The sequence below is a fragment of the Oryctolagus cuniculus genome, chromosome 8, assembly GCF_964237555.1.
Source record: "Oryctolagus cuniculus chromosome 8, mOryCun1.1, whole genome shotgun sequence".
NCBI lineage: Eukaryota > Metazoa > Chordata > Mammalia > Lagomorpha > Leporidae > Oryctolagus > Oryctolagus cuniculus.
Window position 1 is genome coordinate 136,611,068 of NC_091439.1, and position 22,348 is coordinate 136,633,415.

Consider the following 22,348-nt stretch of genomic DNA (forward strand, 5'->3'; position numbering starts at 1 on the left):
TTGATGATGCGGACATTTTAATTGAAAATCTACCTTTTGTTCAATTACTATAGATTGCTGAAGCACATAAGGGATGCTATGGCCATGGGAAATGAAAAGACCAGAAACTGCATAATCAGATTGAAGAATCTCATTGAAAAATGCAATATTCTCTTGTTAAAATAACAATAATTGGATTTTCTAGTGTGCTGTATGTTAATAAAAATAGGCTTAAATAAAATCCTATAAACATGAAAAGGTTAAGGGATAAAACAAGCAAACAGAAAGTAAGAAGCAGCTGAAACAAAATAAATGAACTCTACATATGGGTAACTGTAATCTTCGGAGGAAAGAAGAGAGAAATTTGAGAATACTAAAATTTAGTGTAAGGTATACATTTAAAAATTTAAGAATTTCAGAAATTTTAGAATGAATATTGGAATATGAAAACAAACTACCAAGCAAGCAAAAGAGATTCAATTTAGCAAACTGACGCAGACCACAGATGATGAGATTTTGTGAAAGATGCCAGAGAATAATTACATTCCACCTGCAGAAGAAAATTACTTTTAATGATAATTTTAGTTTTCATCAGAAACAGCAGAAGACAGAAGATAGTTATTCATCAATGACTTGAATGCTAGTAAAAGAGAAGAAGGAGGACAGGAGGAAGAGAAGTCTATGCCAGTGCAAAATCCTGTATCCAGTGAAAAATACTTCCAAAATGTAGACAAGGTAAGGAGGTTTCCTGATTAAATACAAGGGAAAATCAATTTTCAGCATATTTCTACTACAAGAACTTAATATGATGCAAAAGAATTATGGTGTGGTATAGAAGATGAAGGTAAAGTCATCCTTATTGCTGAAAATTTATTATTTCTGTATGAGGTGATATTAATAGTGGCTCTAACTACACTGTGAAAAACACTTTATGGTAATTATTATAAAAAGTATTTTTTTTTTAAATCACAGTGTAAAGAAGTACATCTAAATATCCAATAGGTAAGGCTGCCACCTAAGTCGTAGGCATCTCATACAGGTGCCAGTTCGTGTCCTGGCTGCTCTACTTCTGATCCAGCTCCTTGCTAATAATCTGGGAAAGCAGTGGAAGATGGTCCAAGTGTTTGGGCCCCTGCACTCAACTGGGAGACCTAGATGAGGTTCCTGGCTCCTGTTTCAGCCTGGCTCAGCCCAGGCTGTTGTAGCCATCGGGAGAGTGAATCACTGGATGGAAAATCTCTTTCTCTCCCTCTATCTCGGTAATTCTATCAGATAAGTAAATCTTTAAAAAATTAAAAATAAAACGCCAATGGAATGAATAAACACACACACACACACACTCTACATGGACTTATTCAGTCAAACACAAGAATGAAATTCATGCATTACAACAACATGATTGGAACCACACTTGCTAGACTTTTTCCTTTGCTCTATAGTTACAAGTCCAGTAATTCAATTACCCTAAATCATTTTCCATGCTTACGCTTGACTCATTTAGGCCCCTAGAATGATTTTTTTTTTAATTTTTTTTTTATTTTTTATTTTTTTTTATTTATTTATTTTTTTTAGACAGGCAGAGTGGACAGTGAGAGAGAGAGACAGAGAGAAAGGTCTTCCTTTTGCCGTTGGTTCACCCTCCAATGGCCGCCGCTGCAGCCGGCGCACCGCGCTGATCCGACGGCAGGAGCCAGGATCCAGGTGCTTTTCCTGGTCTCCCATGGGGTGCAGGGCCCAAGCACCTGGGCCATCCTCCACTGCACTCCCTGGCCATAGCAGAGAGCTGGCCTGGAAGAGGGGCAACCGGGACAGAATCCGGCGCCCCGACCGGGACTAGAACCCGGTGTGCCGGCGCCGCAAGGTGGAGGATTAGCCTATTGAGCCACGGCGCCGGCCCCTAGAATGATTTTTAAGATCTACACTTAAGATTAATATTTCTCTGGCATTTCACCCATATCCCTGATTAACTAAGATAAAAAAATGAAAATTTTACCATTTTAGAGACTCAAAATTACTGACTATGTTCTCTACAACAGGAAATGCTAAAGATTAACATATTCTAGCAGAAAAAATAATAACGGATTCATAGAAAGGAGCAGAAATGATAGAGTTAGAGTAAATCTAGAAGGCACCTCAACACCAGACTTCAGGACGCACGACAGGGCAATTATACTCACAATGCCCTGATGCTGACGCAAAAGCAGACTTGTTGGAAAACGGAACAGAATAGAAACCCCAGAAATCAATCCGCATATCTACAACCAACTGATCTTTGACAAACAAGCTAGAATTGTTCTGTGGAGAACAAATAGTCTCTTCAACAAATGATGTTAGGAAAGTTGGGCCTCCACGTGCCGAAGTACAAAACAACCTTACACTGTGAAAAAAAAAAAAAAATTAACTCATAATGGGTCAAGGATCTAAATCCAAGACCTAAAAGCAACAAAGTACAGTGGAAATTGAGAAACAGTGTAGGACATTGGCCTTGGCAAAGATTTATTGGGTAAGTCCCAGAAGAACAGGATATAGAAGCAAAAACCAAAAATGCACATTGTGGAATTACATAAAGCTACGAAGCTTCAGCATAGCATAGAAAACACTCAATAAGGTGACCAACATGGGACAAAATGGGAGAAAACACTAGCAAAGTATACATCTGATAAATGATTAATATCCAAAATATGTAAAGAACTCAAGAACTCAACAACAACAACAAACAATCCAAAAACGTGCAAAGAACATCAACAGTCATTTTTCAAAAGATGCCATATAAATGGCCAACAAAAACATGAAAAATTGCTCAGGATCACTAGTGATCAGGGAAATGCAAATAGAAACCGCAATGAGTTGTCACCTCACAACAGTTACAATGGCAGTCATCCAAAAAACAAAAAACAACAAATATTGGAGATGATGTGGAGATAAAAGGTATCCTAATACACTTTTGCTGGCATGTAAACATCTGCAGTCATTATGGAAGTCAGGATAAAGAATCTTAAAAAAAGAATCTGAAAATAAGTCTACCATATGTCCCAGTCACTACACTCCTGGGAAACTTCCCAAAGTAAATGTAATAAGTATATGAAACAGTTATCTTAACTCCATGTTTATAGCAGCTCAATTCACAAGAGTTTAGACACAGAATCAACCTATATGTCCATCAGTCCATGACTGAATAAAAAAAATGTTGTGCATACCCATTATAGAATACTACTCACCTGTAAAAAGGAAGTCTTGTCATTGGCTACAAAATGGATGCAACCAGAGACCTCTATGCTTAGTGAAATAAGTGAGACAAAAAAAGATTTATATCATGTTTTCTCTGATTTGTGATAGTTAAAATAAAATTCAAAAATTATTACATATGAGTGAAATTGTCATCTTGAGATTTGATTGTGTTTAGCTCTTATCTCTCCATAGGACAGTGGTCTTACTACTTCTAATTGCTAAATTCTTTATTTAGTGTAGGCTGGATATATATTACTGAAAAAATTAAAAGAGGAAAAAATGTTGGAGGGAGGGAGAGATGGTGAAAAGTATCATTATGTGCTTAAAACTGGATATATGAAATACATCAAATCTGTTCTCTTTACATAAGTATATAAAAAATAAAAGAAACCTAAAATATCCTCAAAGTACAAAAAAGACTTCTTTTGAAAAGATTTTATTTATTTATTTGAGATGTATAGTTACAGAGAGAGAGATACAGAAAGAAAGATCTTCCATCCATTATTTCACTCCCCAAATGCTGCAAAGGCTGGATCTGAGCTGAACGAAGCCAGGAGCCAGGAGTTTTTCCAGGTCTCCCAGGCTGGTTCAGGAGACCAAGCACGTGGCGCATCTTCCATTGCTTTCTCAGGCCACAGTAGAGAGCCGGATCAGGAGAGGAGCAGCCGGGACACAAACTGGCATCCATATGGGATGCTGGTGCCACAGGCAGAGGCTTGGCCCACCATGCCACAGCTCTAGCCCCAAAGGCTTTATATAATATGGTATTCTCATTTTGTTAAGTTTTATTTATTTATTGGAACATGAGAGTTACAGAGAAACAGGCAGACAGATTTTCCATTTGCTTGTTGACTCCCCAGGTGGCCACAATGGCCAGGGCTGGGCCCGGCAGAAGCCAGGAGCTTCTTCCAGGTCTCCCACATTGATTCCAGGTGGCTAAGTACTTGGAACATCCGCTGCTGCTTTTCCCAGGCCACTAGCATTCAGCGGGATCAGAAGTGTGGCATCTGGGACAAGGAGCAGCGTCCATATGGGATGCCAGCCTTTGGCAGGCAGTGGCTTTGCCCAGGATGCCACAATACCAGCCCCTAATGTGGTAATTTTAAAATGAAAATTACCATCTAGAGCATACACAATAATCTATTAGTCCATAAAATATTAAAATACACGACTAAAGCAAAAAGGTTGTGAATAAATAGATAAATAGCATTCTGCTGTTCATTAACTAAAAGTAATGTTTTTATACTTAAAATATGAAAAGCTAAAATTCTTTCTGGCAAATCGCATCATAAAAGCTGAAAAAACATATCTATATATTCAATGCAAAAAACAAATTGGAATGAAACAAATCAACCTAAGAGGAAAAAAGTAGGATGAGACATGTAAGTAGAAAGCACAGAAAATAGTTTGACTCCAATCTAATCAAAAAGTCTTTCAAGACTGCTATCCCAGAATCTATACTATTGAAGAGTTCAAGTTTATTAAACATGGAAAATTTCATAAGTCAAAATTATTACAGTATAGCTAATGTAATCTCTTATTTGACTTGGAATGCTGTTAGTTGACCAAGATCAGTTCCTGAATTTTGATTCTATTACAGACGAGACTTTGTAATAATTAAGCAAATTCTCAATTCTGTTGCTGCAATTCTCAATAAAGAAAAACAAATCTATAAACTTCAGAATTACTATTATACTTCTGAACTAACCACTATTAAAATTATTTTAAGAAAAAATTCAAATCATGTAATTCAAAATAAATAATGTAATCCATTGAGCTTTAACATTCTTTCTCAGAATTCTGACACTCATAATTTTTTAAACATGTATTTTTTATTTTAGATTGACACAGAGAGAAAGACAGTAGGAGAGTGAAAGAGAGATCGTCTCCTCCTGCTGTTTCACTCCACCAATTACGTGCTACAGCTGGGGTTCTGCCAGGCTGAAGCCAGAATTTCATTAAGTTTACTCACATGGGTGGCAGGGACCCAGCTATGGTGTTATCACTCACTTCTTGCCATGGATGCTGAGATCAGAAGCAAGGCCTGGCCATGAATTGAACCAGGTATTTCAAAATGAGATACCGCTGTCTCATGTGGTGGCTCAAGCCACTGTGCCACAGTGCTTACCCCTCATGAATTTTTAATGAATTTTTATGGATCCTGAGAATTGCTGCATAATTAGAAATTAGTGAGACCTCTTAAATCTTCTCTGATAAGTAGTCAAGGTAAAATGACCCGAGTCTAGGGTTGCCAGACATAGTAAATAAAACACAGTACATTCATTACATTAAAGAAAAAAACTGTTAAAACTATGTAATCTAATGAAAAAATTTGTATATGAGTCATTTAGGGTCTTCAAAAAGTCATTACAGGGTACCAGATAAAACCGAGGCATGTTCTGTCTATGCAGAATGCCCAACAACCATGCCTACTGCTCATTCTGATTTATGCCTGCTATAACTTTCCAGACCCAAAATTAATGATTAGACTTAATTTTAAAACTACATGATTAGGCCGGCGCCGCAGCTCACTAGGCTAATCCTCCACCTTGCGGCGTTGGCACACCGGGTTCTAGTCCTGGTCGGGGCGCCAGTTTCTATCCCGGTTGCCCCTCTTCAAGGTCAGCTCTCTGCTGTGGCCCGGGAGTGCAGTGGAGTATGGTCCAAGTGCTTGGGCCCTGCACCTCATGGGAGACCAGGAGAAGCACCTGGCTCCTGCCATCAGATCAGCGCGGTGCACAGGCTGCAGCGGGCCGGCCACGGTGGCCATTGGAGGGTGAACCAACGGCAAAAGGAAGACCTTTCTCTCTGTCTCTCTCTCTCACTGTCCACTCTGCCTGTCAAAAAATAAAAACATAAATAAAAATAAAAAAATATAACTACATGAATAAGACAGGAATAGGGAGGGAGCTTAGTGCTCTAGTCTAGGAAAGCTAGTCTTAAAAAAGTGGAGAGACTGCAGCCTCAGGGAAAAGTTAGGAAGAAAATGACAGAAGAAACTCCGTGCAAATTAGAGGGACACTGTGACCTACATGGAGGGTGTGGATGTGCACAATTCAGGACCCCAGCGGCTGACAGCCTCCACACCAGCTTTGGAGGCTGAGGGGAGACCAGTCTGAAGCAGCCCAAGCCACTGGTGCTACAGCTGCAGGAAAAGCCTGGAGAGAATCAGACTTGGAACCCTGTGGGGGGATGGTGTACCTGCCAAACTAGATGAGAAAAAGAAGAGTGGCACATTTCTCTCCCCAGTAACCCTGCAACGGCATCCTGTAACAAGCCAATGGAGGGCGTGTGCCATTTTGGACATATGTAACAGCTACACCAGGTCCCACCCACGCACATCAACCAGCTAAGCAGAGACTCCTGAGTCTGGCAGGTAGAAGTGAAAGGGGGCTGGGTGCTCATGGCTGTGGGAGGGCTGGGTGCTCATGACTGTGGGAGGCTTGTGAGTTAGAACTGCGAAAATACTGTGGCTGTGTGGGAGGGCGCAAGGTTTGCTGGGACATTGGGCAATCACTGGGGAGACTCCACATGCTCAGGGCTCCAAGACTGCCTGGTGAAGGAATTTGTGTAATCTCTACTTATACCAAGGACTGCAAAGATCCTTTGTAAGGTTCTTGTGGCAGCACAGATAAATATTAAACCCCCTGGGGCTAGCGCCCAGGCACTGGTCTCCTTTGAAGAGAGATGCTGAGCTGAGTCTATGCCAAGAGAACACAACAAACCTCCCCTCTGATAAAAAAAAAAAGAAGAGATTTACCATGTACAACCTGGGTATCACCTTGGACAATCCCCTCACCCTGGCGCACTAAACAGAGTTCCCTGGCACACCCACCACATGCCTTTAGGGATTCACTGAAAAAGTAGATGCTCCCCTAATCCACAGAGACAAAGATTATAGATAAAAGACCACAGTGAAAAAAAATTAAAAAATCAATGAATATCTCCACAAATGCAAAATAATAAATGCACCAATTCAAGAAATAAGAATAAAGAGGACAACACGATGCCTCCAAAACAACACAACACTTCAATACTAGGTTGTGAAGATGAAAAGACTGAAGAAATGCCAGAAATGAAATTCAAAAATTCATTATAGGATTACTTAGAAGTAATCAATAGCAAAAGCATGAACTAATAAAATCTGTACATAAAATGAAAGAAAAATTTTCCCACTAAACTGAGATCTTAAAGGGAAATCAAAATGAAATATTGGAAATGAAGAATTCAACAGAACAAATAAAAAATGCAGTACAAAGCCTTAACAGCAAAATCGCTGAAGCAGAAGAAAGAATATCTGACTTAGAAGACAAATCACGGGAAATTATACACTAAGATAAAAAAAAAAAAAAAAAAAAAAAAAAAAAAAAAAAAAAAAAAAAAAACAAACCAAGGAATTAAAAAACTAAAAAAAACTGTTGGGAATCCACAGGATACTATAAAATGACCCAACATATGGGTTTTAGCCATTCCCGAAGGCATCCAAAGAGAGAAAGGATTAGAAGTCCCTTTAAGGCCTGCGCTGCTGCGGCTCACTAGATTAATCCTCCACCTTGTGGCACCAGCACACCGGGTTCTTGTCCTGGTCAGGGCACCGGATTCTGTCCCGATTGCCCCTCTTCCAGGCCAGCTCTCTGCTGTGGCCCGGGAGTGCAGTGGAGGATGGCCCAAGTGCTTGGGCCCTGCACCCCATGGGAGACCAGGAGAAGTACCTGGCTCCTGCCATCGGATCAGCGCGGTGTGCTGGCCGCAGCACACCAGCCACAGCGGCCATTGGAGGGTGAACCAATGGCAAAGGAAGACCTTTCTCTCTGTCTCTCTCTCACTGTTCACTCTGCCTGTCAAAAAAAAAAAAAAAAATAGAGGGAAGGCCCTTTAAGTGAAATGATAACAGAAAACTTCTCTAATTAGGAGAAAGGGACATCCAAGTACAAGAAGCACAAAGAACCCCAATGGACATGACCAGAAAAGATCTTCACCAAAACACATTTTAATCAAATTCTTCACAGTAAAACATAAGAAAGATTCTAAAATGTGCAAGGGACAAATGCCAGATTATTTTCAGAGGATCACCAAACAGACTCACCTCACAGTGGACTTCCCATCAGAAGCTCACAGGATAGCAGACAATGGTGAGATACATTCCAAATCTTAAGAGAAAAAAATTGTCAACTCAGAATGCGGTACCCTGCAAAGCTCTCATTTAGGAATCAAGGAAAAATAAAGACCCTCCACAATAAACAGAAATTGAAAGAATTTGTCACGAACCGTCCAGCCTTGAAAAGATGCTTAAGCAGCAAATAGATGGGTTTTGTTCGTTAACACAATCAGCCAATCGGTGTCTTTTAACTGGACAGTTCGGGCCATTAACGTTCAATGTGACTATTGATAAGTGGTAACTTTGCCCTGCCATTTGTCAAAGATATTTTCTAATATATGCTTTGAACTTCCTGTGATCTTCTGCTGTGAGGTTTCCTTCCTTTACCTTCTCTCAAACCAAAATGACATGGCCTCGCCATCCTAGAATCAGAGGAAACAGAACTGAACACAAAAAAATGTTAAAAAACATAAAGGAGGGAACTATGTAACAAATAAGAGATCAATTAGACTGGAAGTTATAACTATTATAAATGTATATGAACCTAATTACAGGGTAGCTGGCTACTTAAATGAAATGTGAAGGGATCTAATTGGAGACACAGACCCAAATACAGTAGTAATGGGGGGCTTAAATACCCCACTTTCAGCAAAGGACAGATCAACCAGATAGAAAATCAGCAAGGAAACATTGTTAATTGACACTATAAACCAAATGGACCTGACAGATACCTACAGAACTTTTCACCTTACAATTACAGAATACACATTCTTCTCACTAGTGCACAGAACTTTCTCTAGGATTGACCACATGCTAGGCCATAAAGCAAGTCTCAGCAAATTCAAACAAACAGAAATCAAACCATGCATCTTCTTGGACCGCAATGGAATGAAGCTGGAAATCAGCAACTAAGGATTCTCTAGAAGATGTGGAAATACATGGAAATGGAATAACATGCTTCTGAATGAACAGTGGGTCACTGAAGAAATCAAAAGAGAAATAAAAATTGTGAAAACAAGTTCAAACTACAATACAACATATTAAAACCTATGGGTTACAGCCAAAGCAGTATTGAGAGGAAAGTTATAGCAATTGGTGCCTACATCAAGAAACTGGAAAGGCACCAAATAAATGGAGAAAAGTTGGAACCATTCCCATTCCCAATGAGATACGGAACCAGACAAGGATGCCCACTCTCACCACTGCTATTCAATATAGTCCTAGACATTTCAGTCAGAGCCGTTATGCAAGAAAAGGAAATCAAAGGAATACAAATTGGGAAGGAAGAAGTCAAACTATCCCTATGTACAGATGTCATGATTCTATACATAGGAGATCCACCCTCATGTTTATTGCAACTCAATTCACATTATCAAATCAAATGCCCATCAACCGTAGACTGGATAAAGAAATTATCAGCTAGATACACCATGGAAAAAAAATGAAATCTGGTCATTTGTGACAAAATAAATGAATCTGGAAAACATCATAGTCAGTGTAATAAGCCGGCCCCAAAGGGGCAGATACCATATGTTCTCCCTAATCTGTGGTAACTAATAGAGCACCTTAAAGGCAGTCTGTGGAAGGGAAATTCACATTTTAAGATGCAGTGACTTTGAACAGCCCTTGTGTCTACTGTTGAGAAACAGTTTTTTTTTTCTTACTATTTTTTCAACTCTATACTTAGTATAGAGTTAACCTTCTGTGTATAAAGTCAATTGAAAATAGATCTTAGTAAAAATAAGGCCAGGAATAGGAAAGGGAGGAAGAAGAGGGTTGGTAGTGTGGGTGGGGGGGTGGTATGGTGGAAAGAATCACTGTATTCCTAAAGTTGTACTTGTGAAAGGCATGAAGCTTGTATTCCTTAAATAAAAGGTTTCTTTGCCAAAAAATTAAAACTACAAAGTAAATGCCAGCAGCAATTATAACCTCCAACAGGACAGGAGTGTAGTTTTTTTAAATCCTTTTTTAAATACAATACCTACATGAATGTGACATGGTAGTAAACAGGAGAACATTTTTCAAAAAATGTTGCTAATCCCCACAGAGTAATGAACTATTCTATAACCAAGTATGTCAGAATTTTTAATTATCTTTTAGTTTCTAACAGAAGAAATGGAGAAATATGGCCAAACAGCAAGGAAAATAATAATTAGAAAAAGGACAAGGAGCATTGATATAGTCAAGCAATTCTGATTATATTAATTATAAAAGCAAAAATATACTTTAAAAAAATCTTACCTATTAGAAAGTGAAGCAACATGACAAATAGCTCTGACATTACCTGTTTTCTAAGCCATCTTGCATGTCAGAATTCCTGAGGTAAAATCATAAAAGCTGAAGTGGACGTGGAACTGCAGAAAAAAATAAAAGTGTGCCTTTAGCATTTGCAGTAACTGCAAAGCAGACATTCTGCCTACCCTTCGATCCACACTTCAGAAATAAGACTGAGATCATATATGCTAGAGATCTAAGATATCATATATCTTATATATGATATAAGAGCACTCCTAATAAAGGGTCCCATTTATAATTAGTCAACACATCTGGGGCTGCCATGTGGCTTAAAGATCAAGCTAACTTTGGCCAGAATGGTTAAGAAACCAACATTGCTGGAGGTGAGAGGAACAGAAGAAAAATAAAAATGTTTCTCAATTGGCAAAGTGATAAATTGAAACAACACACACACACACACACACACACACATTGTAGGGCAAAGTTAAAATGTATTTGAGAACATTAGAAAGTCTCCATTCATTTTACATGTTATTCACTTTAAGTAAAGGCAGTTGAAATATTGTGGAAGGCACATTATTTCCATCATTTCATTGTATTTACAAGTAATGGCACAATTACTTGTAAATATATGTTTCTGAAATAATACATGTTCACAGCTGAAGCTTGAAAATAAAAGGAAGTGTAGGAACAGAAATGAATGTCACCTTCAAATCAGCTGTCGGTGGCTGAACAGTATTTTATTATTAGACTCCTAAATTTTTTAGAGATTGCATTACTATAACTTGTACTGTAATAAGTGTAATTTGATGAAGTAGTAACACTTTAAATGCTTATTTTGTGGCATTAGCATTACCAACATCTCCATTTTACAGAGGAAAAAAAATTGAGGCTTGGAGTTTAGATTTAAAGCCATAATGTCTGATTTATTCATCTGTATATGTGATACTTAATATTCACAGTGGTTTTTGACAATTAATTTAGGGTGATTTCTAATTAATGGAATTATTCTCTCACATATATGAGGAATTGTAAGACTCTTGGGAAATTTTTCCTAGTGAACCTGCAAAAATGCTGAACAAACTCAGTCCCTCACTTAGTTTATAACGGATACTCATTTTTCTACTAATAATAGATGATAAAATTCAGGTTAAAAATTAAGAAAAAAGTGAATTTTGCCAAAGATTAGAGGCTAAATAGCTTATTAATGAGTAAATAGTTTACCTCTCTGATTAACTTGGTGAGTAATTTTCCTGATTTGCTATGTCTGTGTTTGTATATTTTTATATAGTGTGTGTATATATGAAGGCACTTCAAAAAATGTATGGACAACGTAATTAAAAGATAAGTTTAATTTTCTACAAAGTTTTTTTTTTTTTTTTTTTGAAATCCATGCATGAGTACATAAAGGAAAAGATCAACCTCCACAAATCAGCAAACTAATAGTGAAAGAATCAGAGCTCCTTGGAGGAACAGCTCCTTCTTTGGCTGAACTAATTAGATATCCAAGACAGACAAAGCCTTGACAATTTTTGGAGATACTCTCCTCTCAGCGAGGTGGACTACTTCTGAAGTGCCGGTGCTCCAGGTGACTTCCTTTTCAAGAATAACAAGGAAAGTAGTGTGTCTGTGTGTGTCTGTGTGTGTGAGTGTGTGTCTGTGTGTGAGAGTGTGTGTGTGTGTGTGTTTGGCAGCGGGAAGTGAATTAATTTTTCAGTGACAAAAAAATGAGAAACACCACCGTAATTTTACATTGTTAGTGACAAAGTATGATCTTAATATGTGTCATCGGTGTGGTGAGCGTGCCATACACATTAAAAAAATCCAGCACAGTCTAACCAGTAGAAAAATATCAACCAGAATCAAATGGAAAGGCAGCCTGCAGAAGTTTCCCAAGCCTCATGACACTTAAGGCCATCAAAAAGAAGGTAAGTCTGAGGAATGGTCACAAGCTAGAAAGGCCTAGGATAATTAAATGTGTATATTGCATGCATGGGATTCCTAAAAGGAAAAAGGATATTATATAAAAATTAAGGAATATAAATATGTGTGAAAATCAGTCCATAATAATATACCAATGTAGTCATTATTTAAAACATAGGTTTTATATTGCTGTTAATAGAGAGGAAAATGGGTGAGGGTATGAGTCTCTCTAGACTCACACTAAAACATTCTCTAGCCTCAGATTAAATTTACATGAAGATAAGTTACTTTAAAATAAACATTAATTATACAAAAACTGTTATGGTTTATTACCATATTAAAAGCTTCGGCCTTGGGGCTGGCATCGTGGCACAGAGGGTTAAGCTGCTGCCAACAATGCAGGCAATCCCATATGAGTACTGGTTCTAGTCCCAGCTCTTCCACTTCTGATCCACCTCCCTGCTAAAGAACCTGGGAAACAGCTGAAGATGGACCATAAGCTTGGGCCCCTGCACCTATGTGGGAGACCCAAAGACAGTTCCTGGCTCCTTTCTCTGGCCTGGCCAGACGCCAGCCACTGCAGTCAATTGGGGGAATGAACTAGTGGAAAAAGTTCTCTTCTCTTCTCTCTTCTCTCTTCTCTCTTCTCTCTTCTCTCTTCTCTCTTCTCTCTTCTCTCCTCTCTCCTCTCTCCTCTCTCCTCTCTTCTTTCTTTATCGCTATCTATCTATCTATCTATCTATCTATCTTTGTCTCTCCCTCTCCCTGTAACCCGGCCTTTCAAATTAGGTAATTATTTCTTAAAAGCTTTAGCCTTAATATAGCACCTATGTTTAAATGGAGCCACTTTATTCTTTATTTTAAAAAATCAAACTTTTCCATGCACAGCTTCTAAAGAATTCATTTTTAGAAAAGCAAACAAGGATACAGTAAGCAATTCCAAAACCATGGTCAAGGAATTAAAATCCCTCTGAGAAACACAGCACATGATAGACCAACTCACTGAGAAGCTTAGTTGTCTATATTGAGAGTTGCACAACCATGCATTCAACCAACCTCAGACTGAAAATACATCTTTTTAAAATTCGCATCTTGGTCCCAGCATTGAGGCACAGCTGGTTAAGCTGCCACTGGTAATGTCAGCATCCTATATCGGAGTGTTGGTTCAATTCCCTGCTCTTCCACTTCAATTGCATGCTTACACAGTGGATGATGGCTTGTGTACCTGGGCCCCTGCCATCCATTTGGGAGAACTGGATGGAGTTCATGGCTCCTGGCTTCAACCTGACCCAGGCTTTTCTGTTGCAGCCATTCAGGGAGTGAACCAGTGAATGGAAAATCTCTCCCTTTGTGTCTGCCTTTCCTTCTCTATTGCTCTGCCTTTCAATTAAATCAATTAATAAGGCTGGCACCGCGGCTCACTTGGCTAATCCTCTGCCTGTGACACCGGCACCCCGGATTCTAGTCCTGTGGCACCAGATTCTCTCCCGGTTGCCCCTCTTCCAGTCCAGCTCTCTGCTGTGGCCCAGGAGGGCAGTGGAGGATGGCCCCAGTGCTTGGGCCCTGCACCCCATGGGAGACCAGGGGAAGCACCAGGCTCCTGGCTTCGGATCGGCGCCGTGCACTGTCCATAGCAGCCATCTGGGGGGTGAACCAACGGGAGGAAGACCTTTCTCTCTGTCTTTCTCTCTCTTACTAACTCTGCCTGTCAAAAAAAATCAATTAATAAAGTGGAAGGGAGGAGGAGGCAAGATGGCAGAATAGGAAGGGAGCACACTGATAATCCGGGGAGAGACAGTTTAATAAAAGTGGAGATACTGCAGGTTCAAGGAAGAGTAGAGGAGGAAACAGCAGAAGAAACTCTTCCAGAACGCGTGATTCACAGCGGACCTGCGTGGAGAGCGTGGGAGCCCACAGTTCGGGACACCAGCGGCAGACTCAACACACCAGCGCTGGAACGCGAGGTGAGCCGAACCTCAATAGCCCGAGACACCGGCAGGCAAGTGGAGAGAGGAGACTAGAGGGAACGACCCCCGGGGGGGGGGGGGTGGGAACTTCACCAGGCTAACTGGAAGAGAGAGAGAGAGAAAAAAAAAGGTGACTGGTACAGACAGGGGTTTCTCTCTCTCCGCTCACCTCTCAAGGGCAAGCAAGACAAAGAGCAGGCGCCATCTTGGACATACGTCATAAGCAGAGCGACCTCAGGTCTGCACCGGCCCTGAGCCTAGCAGAAAAACCTGACTCTGGGTGGGGCGAATTAACAGGAGATTAGGACCTAGTAAATTTGTGGTGCTACTGAACTGAGACTGTGAAAAAAGAGACGGTGGGGGAGAGAACGCACAGAATTCACCTGAGTACTCTCCAGAGACGTTACAATTCCGTAACTTTGGCAACCCAGTGGGAGACTGAAGGAGAATTTGAGCTCACTCTGAGGGCCGAACAGATTCCCTGTGTGGTCCTTGGGAAAGAGCTTCCAATCTCTGGCTCTTGTGGGTATATCATTTGCCTGCTAACTACCTCCAACTTTGTTCAGCTGTGCGGAATTACTTCCCTTTTGAATCAAAAAAAAGAAAGAGAGAGAGAGAGAGATTTACCATGCCTAACCTGGGAGTGTCACCTTTGGCACACCAAACAGAGCTCTCAGGCCATACCCATCTCAAGCCCTAAGGCTCCATCAAAAACAGATAGTCCACTTAATCTAGAGTCATAGTATAACAAGAAAAAGCACCACAGTGAAGAAACCAAATATCTTCAGTATGCCAAATAACAAACGCAAAAACCGAGGCAATAAAAACAAGGAAGTCACCATGACGCCCTCAAATGAAAAAGACACCCCAATTCAAGATTATGAAGATGATGAGTTAGAAGAAATGCAAGAAGCAGATCTCAAAAAATTGATAAGAACCTTAAGAAGTTCTCAAAAACAATTCTTGAACTACAGAAATCCTTAATGGACAAGATAGAAAATCTCTCTCGTGAAAATGAAATATTAAGGAGGAATCAAAATGAAACGAAACAACAAGTACAACAGGAAACTGTGATAGTGACTGAAGTGAAGAATTCAATAGATCAAATGAAAAACACAATAGCGAGCCTTACAAACAGAATGGGTGAAGCAGAAGAGAGAATATCAGACTTAGAAGACAGAGAACAGGAAAGGATACAGTCAGACCAAAGAAAAGAAGAGGAAATTAGAAATCTAAAACATATTGTCAGGAATCTTCAGGATACTATTAAAAAACCCAACATTCGGGTTCTAGGAGTTCCTGAAGGCATGGAGAGGGAGAAAGGATTAGAAGGCCTTTTTAGTGAGATATTAGCAGAAAATTTCCCAGGTTTGGAGAAGGACAGAGAAATCCTAGTACAGGAAGCTCACAGAACCCCTAATAAACACGATCAAAAGAGATCCTCACCACGACACGTTGTAATTAAACTCTCCACATGAAACATAAAGAAAAGATCCTAAAATGTGCAAGAGAGAAACGTCAGATTACTCTCAGAGGATCTCCAATCAGACTCACAGCTGACTTCTCATCAGAAACTCTACAAGCTAGGAGGGAATGGCGAGATATAGCCCAGGTACTAAGAGAGAAAAACTGCCAGCCCAGAATATGATATCCTGCAAAGCTATCATTTGTGAATGAAGGTGAAATAAGGACTTTTCATAGCAAACAGAAATTGAAAGAATTTGTCACCACTCGTCCAGCCCTGCAAAAGATGCTTAAAGATGTGTTACACACAGAAACACGGTCATCAATATGAAAGAAGATAAAGGAAGGAAAGCTCACAGCAAAAGATCACAGGGAATTCAAAGCATATATTAGAACTTATCTTTGGCAAATTGCAGGGCAAAGTTACCACTTTTCATTAGTCACATTGAACGTTAATGGCCTGAACTGTCCAGTTAAAAGACACAGATTGGCTGATTGGGTTAAGGAACAAAACCCATCTATTTGCTGCTTACAAGAAACACATCTTTCCAACAAAGATCCATACAGACTGAAAGTGAAAGGCTGGAAAAAGATATACCATGCCAACAGAAATGAAAAAAGAGCGGTCGTAGCCATCTTAATATCGCACAACATAAACTTTACCACAAAAACTGTTAAGAGAGACAAAGAGGGGCACTATATAATGATTAAGGGATCAATACAACAAGAAGATATAACAATTATCAATCTATATGCACCAAACTACAGGGCACCAGTTTATCTAAAAGATTTGTTAATGGACTTAAAGGGAGACGTAGACCCCAATACAATAGTACTGGGGGACTTCAATACTCCACTCTCAGAAATAGACAGATCAACAGGACAGAAGATCAACAAGGAGACAGTAGATTTAAAGGACACTATAGCCCAAATGGATCTAACAGATATATACAGAACTTTCAATCCTATAGCTAAAGATTTTACATTCTTCTCAGCAGTACATGGAACCTTCTCTAGGATTGACCACATACTAGGCCATAAAGCAAGTCTCAGCAAATTCAAAAGAATTAGAATCATACCATGCAGCTTCTCAGACCATAAAGGAATGAAGTTGGAAATTAGCAACTCAGGAATCCCTAAAGCATATGCAAACACATGGAGACTGAACAACATGCTCCTGAATGAACAATGGGTCATAGAAGAAATTAAAAGAGAAATCAAAAACTTTCTGGAAGTAAATGAGGATAACAGCACAACATACCAAAACTTATGGGACACAGCAAAAGCAGTGTTAAGAGGAAAGTTTTTAGCAATAGGTGCCTACATCAAGAAATTGGAAAGGCACCAAATAGATGAGCTTTCAATTCACCTCAAGGATCTAGAAAACCTACAGCAAACCAGACCCAAATCTAGTAGGAGAAGAGAAATAATTAAAATCAGAGAAGAAATCAACAGGATTGAATCAAGAAAACATTACAAAAAATCAGCCAAACAAGGAGTTGGTTTTTTGAAAAAATAAACAAAATTGACACCCCATTGGCCCAACTAACTAAAAAAAAAGACCCAAATCAATAAAATCAGAGATGAAAAAGGAAACGTAACAACAGACACCACCGAAATAAAAAGAATCAGCAGAAATTACTACAAGGACTTGTATGCCAGCAAACAGGGAAACCTATCAGAAATGAATACATTCCTGGACACATGCAACCTACCTAAAATGAACCAGGAAGACATCGAAAACCTAAACAGTCCCATAATTGAGACAGAAATTGAAACCGTAATAAAGGCCCTCCCAACAAAGAAAAGCCCAGGACCAGATGGATTCACTGCTGAATTCTACCAGACATTTAAAGAAGAACTAACTCCAATTCTTCTCAAACTATTCAGAACAATCGAAGAAGAGGGAATCCTCCCAAATTCTTTCTGTGAAGCCAGCATCACCTTAATTCCTGAGCCGGAAAAAGATGCAGCACTGAAAGAGAATTACAGACCAATATCCCTGATGAACATAGATGCAAAAATCCTCAATAAAATTCTGGCCAATAGAATGCAACAACACATCAGAAAGATCATCCACCCAGACCAAGTGGGATTTATCCCTGGTATGCAGGGATGCTTCAATGTGCGCAAAACAATCAATGTGATACACCACATTAACAGACTGCAGAAGAAAAACCATATGATTATCTCAATAGACGCCGAGTAAGCATTTGATAAAATACAAGACCCGTTCATGATGAAAACTCTAAGCAAACTGGGTTTGGAAGGAACATTCCTCAATACAATCAAAGCAATCTATGAAAAACCCATGGCCAGCATCCTATTGAATGGGGAAAAGTTGGAAGCATTTCCACTGAGATCTGGTACCAGACAGGGATGCCAACTCTCACCACTGCTATTCAATATAGTTCTGGAAGTTCTAGCCAGAGCTATTAGGCAAGAAAAAGAAATTAAAGGGATACAAATTGGGAAGGAAGAACTCAAACTATCCCTCTTTGCAGATGACATGATTCTGTATTTAGGGGACCCAAAGAACTCTACTAAGAGACTATTGGAACTCATAGAAGATTTTGGCAAAGTAGCAGGTTATAAAATCAATGCACAAAAATCAACAGACTTTATATACACAGACAATGCCATGGCTGAGGAAGAACTTCTAAGATGAATCCCATTCACAATAGCTACAAAAACAATCAAATACCTTGGAATAAACTTAACCAAGGACGTTAAGCATCTCTACAATGAAAATTACAAAACCTTAAAGAAAGAAATAGAAGAGGATACCAAGAAATGGAAAAATCTTCCATGCTCATGGATTGGAAGAATCAATATCATCAAAATGTCCATTCTCCCAAAAGCAATTTATAGATTCAATGCGATACTAATCAAGATACCGAAGACCTTCTCAGATCTGGAAAAAATGGTGCTGAAATTTATATGGAGACACAAGAGACCTCGAATAGCTAAAGCAATCTTGTACAACAAAAACAAAGCCGGAGGCATCACAATACCAGATTTCATGACATACTACAGGGAAGTTGTAATCAAAACAGCATGCTACTGGTACAGAAACAGATGGATAGACCAAGGAACAGAATTGAAACTCCAGAAATCAACCCAAACATCTACAGCCAACTTGTATTTGATCAAGGATCTAAAACTAATTCCTGGAGCAAGGACAGTCTATTCAATAAATGGTGCTGGGAAAATTGGATTTCCACGAGCAGAATCATGAAGCAAGACCCCTACCTTACACCTTACACAAAAATCCACTCAACATGGATTAAAGACCTAAATCTACCTGACACCATCAAGTTATTAGAGAACATTGGAGAAACCCTTCAAGATATTGGCACAGGCAAAGAATTTCTGGAAAAGACCCGGGAGGCACAGGCAGTCAAAGCCAAAATCAACTATTGGGATTGCATCAAATTGAGAAGTTTCTGTACTGCAAAAGAAACAGTCAGGAGAGTGAAGAGACAACCGACAGAATGGGAAAAAATATTTGCAAACTATGCAACAGATAAAGGGCTAATAACCAGAATCTACAAAGAGATCAAGAAACTCCACAACATCAAAACAAACAACCCATTTAAGAGATGGGCCAAGGACCTCAATAGACATTTTTCAAAAGAGGAAATCCAAATGGCCAACAGGCACATGAAAAAATGTTCAAGGTCATTAGCAATCAGGGAAATGCAAATCAAAACCACAATGAGGTTTCACCTCACCCCGGTTAGAATGGCTCACATGCAGAAATCTACCAACAACAGATGCTGGCGAGGATGTGGGGAAAAAGGGACACTAACCCACTGTTGGTGGGAATGCAAACTGGTCAAGCCACTATGGAAGTCAGTCTGGAGATTCCTCAGAAACCTGAAGAGAACCCTACCGTTCGACCCAGCCATCCCACTCCTTGGAATTTACCCAAAGGAATTTAAATTGGCAAACAAAAAAGCGGTCTGCAGCCTAATGTTTATTGCAGCTCAATTCACAATAGCCAAGACCTGGAACCAACTTAAGTGCCCATCAACGGTAGACTGGATAAAGAAATTATGGGATATGTACTCTTTAGAATACTATACCGCAGTAAGAAACAATGAAATCCGGGCATTTGCAACAAAATGGAGGAATCTGGAACACATCATGCTGAGTGAAATAAGCCAGTCCCAAAGGGACAAATACCATATGTTCTCCCTGATTGGTGACAACTGACTGAACACCAAAAAGGAAACCTGTTGAAGTGAAATGGACACTATGAGAAAGGTGGCATGTACCAATGCCATCTCACCAGTCCAAGTGATCAATTTCAGTTCACAATTGATCATAATGAAAGGACTAAGAGTCAAAGGGAGCACATAAACAAGTCTAGTACCTGCTAATACTAACTGATAGAATAAATAAAGGGGAGAGTGATCCAACATGGGAAGCGAGATACTCAGCAGACTCACAGAATGGTGGATGTCCTAAACAGCAATCTGGCCTCAGAATCAGCCCTAAAGGCACTCGGATCTGGCTGAAAAGCCCATGAGAGTATTTCAGGCATGGAAAACCAAGACACTCTGGGAAAAAAAAAAAAAAAAAAAAACCCTAAGTGAAAGATCTCTGCGAGTGAGATCCCAGTGGAAAGAACAGGTCTTTAAAGAAGGAGGTACCTTTCTCTGAAGGGAGGAGAGAACCTACACTTTGAATATGACCTTGTCTAAACAAGATAAGAGTCAGTGAACTCAAAAGGCTTCCATAGCCTTGGAAACTCATGACTGGTGCATAGGGAGATTCTGATGCCATAAACAGGAGTGTCAATTTGTAAAGTCAACAACAGGAGTCACTGTGCACTTACTCCTCATGTAGGATCTCTGTCCTTAATGTGCTGTACATTGAGACTTAATGCTATAACAAGTACTCAAACAGTATATTTCACTTTGTGTTTCTATGGGGGTGCAAACTGTTGAAATCTTTACTTAATGTATACTAAACTGATCTTCTGTAAAAAAAAAAAAAAAAAAAAAGAAGAAGAAGAAGAAATTATCAATTCCCAACTTGACTCTCACTGGGATTAAACATGACAATAGGTCTGATCTGATTTCATCATCATTTAAAAAATCATCTATTATTTTTCACTTTATGTTTCTGTGTGGGAGCAAACTGTTGAAATCTTTACTTAATGTATGCTAAACTGATCTTCTGTATATAAAGAGAATCGAAAATGAATCCTCATGTGAATGGAAGGGGAGAGGGAGTGGGAAAGAGGAGGGATGCGGGTGGGAGAGACGATATGGGGGGGAAGCCATTGTAATCCATAAGCCGTACTTTGGAAATTTATATCCATTAAATAAAAGTTAAAAAAAAAATAAAGTGGAAGGGAGCAGCTTTGGGGACTGAGCCCTCAACCTGTGAGATCTGACACTATCTCCTAGTACTTAATGTTAGAACTTAATTAGATTCAAAGACATCTAGATGGTGTCCATACTACAGAATTGATTGCTTGCTTTGCGCCTGGGGTCACACCCCACACATCTGGTATCATAGTGATCTGTGTTGTAAATGGGTTATATTAGGGGAAACTGAGTTTAATTTGTTTTTTTTTCCTTCAGTATATTCAGAAGTAGATTATTAAAATATCTTGCACTGCTATTCTCTGTGCTTTTGTCTTTGTTTATAGGATATTCCTGGCTATTTTTATTTTTCCTGTGAATTTCAGAATGAAATTAATGTGTCTAGCTTCAAACTATGTTAATTGTGTATGATTATGTTAAATTTATAGAATTACTTAGGGAGAAAGGGCATTTTAAACATGGTGGATTTTCTTACCCAAGACATGCTTCACCTGGAAAACTTCAATTCCTGTGTGTCCAGCAATAGCGCTTAAGTTTGCTTCATATAGCTTATATATATTTTTGTTATACATTTTTAGCTGTCTTAATATTTTGGTTGTTGTGGTAAATGGAAGCTCCTTTTTCTTAATATCTCATATGAATGTTGTTTGTGTATATGAAGACTCAAGAAGTCTTATTTTGTTTGTATTTTGTACTATTTTTGTGTTCATCTGCTTTACTGAATATTTTTCTTATTTCTAGTGTTTCAGTTGATTCTCTTGTGTGTTACTGTTAAACAATCATATTGTCTGCAAATAATGATAATTTTATCATATTCTTTAAGTTTTATACCTATTTTTATTGCCTAGTTATGTTATCTAAGACCTTCAAGACAAGTAACGATGGTCATAGTAGATGTATATTTCTTTGACGTGGCTTTAATAGGCATGTTAATAGTTTTTCCATGAAACATGATATGCTGGCTTTTGAGATGAAGTAGAATTATTTTGTCATGAAATGGAACAATCCATTTATCTTTATGCAATGAGAAGTCTGGAAGCTGAGTGGTAGCTGCCTGACTCCTCGTTCTGTGTATGGTGAATAAACTCCTACTTTCTTCTAAAAAAATCAGTTAA